Source organism: Magnolia sinica, chromosome 4, assembly GCF_029962835.1.
Source record: "Magnolia sinica isolate HGM2019 chromosome 4, MsV1, whole genome shotgun sequence".
NCBI classification, from domain to species: domain Eukaryota; kingdom Viridiplantae; phylum Streptophyta; class Magnoliopsida; order Magnoliales; family Magnoliaceae; genus Magnolia; species Magnolia sinica.
Genome location: NC_080576.1, coordinates 51,028,162 through 51,030,244, shown reverse-complemented (window position 1 = coordinate 51,030,244; position 2,083 = coordinate 51,028,162). Strand labels below are relative to the sequence as shown.

At 38.1% G+C, this 2,083-nt stretch overlaps 1 non-coding gene across 1 annotated transcript; it reads right to left on the bottom strand.

Moving 5' to 3' along the window:
• Positions 1-705: 705 nt before the first annotated feature.
• LOC131244899 (small nucleolar RNA R71) lies at positions 706-812 on the bottom strand. The gene has a single exon (XR_009170669.1). It is a non-coding gene; the product is annotated as a small nucleolar RNA R71 (small nucleolar RNA).
• Positions 813-2,083: the final 1,271 nt, after the last annotated feature.

The window sequence follows — 2,083 nt, the reverse complement described above, 5'->3', positions numbered from 1 at the left end:
GATCCAAACATTGCAACTCTTATTCAATAATTTTGTTCCAATTCTCCTCTTATCTTTTTTTTTAAAAGATCTCTTATTTGTTTTAATTTTTCTAGTTTTCTTTTTAGGTTTAATTGTTTAGTTACTTGAGGGCTGAGAGTGTTTCATGTCTAAGTGGGTTTGTAACAACACCCTCCGTCTTTTCAGTGAAGGAGGATTAGTCAAAGGGTTGCCTATCCATCACAGGATTAAACACCACTCGAGATCCTCTCAGTTAATTGAAGTGATGGTTGCAAATCAACCTCAACCTCAACCTCAACCACCAGTTCTGGAAGTTCAAGATGAAAATGAGGTGTATAATATACCCTCGCCTCGTACTCTACGAGATTATTTACAATCGACGGGGGTGAGTATACCTTCCTGCATGATATTTCCATTGAATACAAGAATTGTGGATATTAAACTAGAGGTAATTCAACTCCTCCCTAAGTTTCATGGACTAGAATATGAAAGTCCATACTTGCATATGAAAGAGTTCGATGAGATTATATCTACATTACACTTCCCAAATGTGTCTGAGGACACAGTTAGACTGAAATTGTTTCCTTTCTCTTTAAAAGAAAAGGCTAAGTCATGGTTACATTCCTTAAGACCAAGGTCCATTGGCACATGGGCTGAGATGACAAGGGAATTCCTTAAAAATTTCTTCCCCTATCATAAAACAACTACCTTAGGGAAAGCAATCATGAATTTTGCACAAAAGAAGATGAGACCTTCTTCCAATGTTAGGAGCAATTTAAGGATCTCATAAATTCATGTCCACAACATGGCTACGAAACATGGCGTAGAAGAAGCTTTTTCTATGAGGGATTGACCTCACCTATGCGCCAATTTGTGGAGATGATGTGTAATGGGGAATTCATGAACAAGGAAGCCAATGATGCATGGGATTATTTTGATAAACTTGCTGAAAACGTGCAGTCATGGGATACCTCCTCAAGAACTACCACTTCTAAGCCTACTCAATCAAAGCAAAGGGGGGAAATTTATGTTTAAAAAGAGAAAGATGATATTAATGTAAGAATGACTAAACTCACAAGAAAAGTCGAGGCCATGGAACTTAAAAAGGTTGAACCCGAGGAGGCTGTGGAAGTTGTTTGTGGTATTTATGCTTGTAACTTTTTTTGGGGTTAACTTGTTAGTACACACCAATGTTAGTACACACACTCCATGTTAGCCACCCCACTAGGGATCGATACCAAGACCTCAAGTGTTGAAACGAGGTATGTCCCCTCATTCTGCCAGTTGAGTTATGGATCTGGGTGTCTATGCTGATAACTTAATACAACTGAGAATTGCCCAATAATTCCTTCTTTTTAAGAGATATTGAATGAGCAATCAAATGCTGTAAATAATTACCAAAGACCTTTCAGAGAACCCACCTCAAATAAATACAACTCCACTTGGAGGAACTACCTAAATTTCAATTGGAGGATGAACAAACGGCCAATCCACAAGAGCCCCTAATGCAATTCTTAAATCAAAAGAAGCCTTAAGAGGATACGATTCAAAAGTTCATGCAAAACCAAGAGTTATTTAACCAAACTACGGTGGAAGCATTCTAAGATCTCAAAACAAGAATGGGAATGTTTGCATCATCAATTTAAAAGATTGAGTCACACTTAGCGAATGGGGAGAAACGGATGCTTCTAGCCCAACCCCTCCCCAATCGAAAACTGCAATATGAAATAAGTGACCTAAGCTCTTCAAATCAGATGGAGAAAGTTGTGTCTATCACCATTCTTAGGAGTGGAAAGATTATTTACAAAACCATTCTGGCGATGGCTGAAAAACCTAAGGACTCAGAAGAAATTGAGAATGATAAAACTAGTAATGCTCCACATAGGTTAGAACTGAAACCTCAAAGTAAGCTGATTGCGTCATTCCCTCAACGGTTGATTGTACCAAAATCTCTCTCTAGCTCTCAGGATATTCTAGGAGTGCTTAAGCAAGTGAAGCTCAATATTCCTCTACTGCATGTCGTTAAACAAATACCTTCATATGCTAAATTTTTGAAAGATCTATGCACTACCAAAAGACGGCA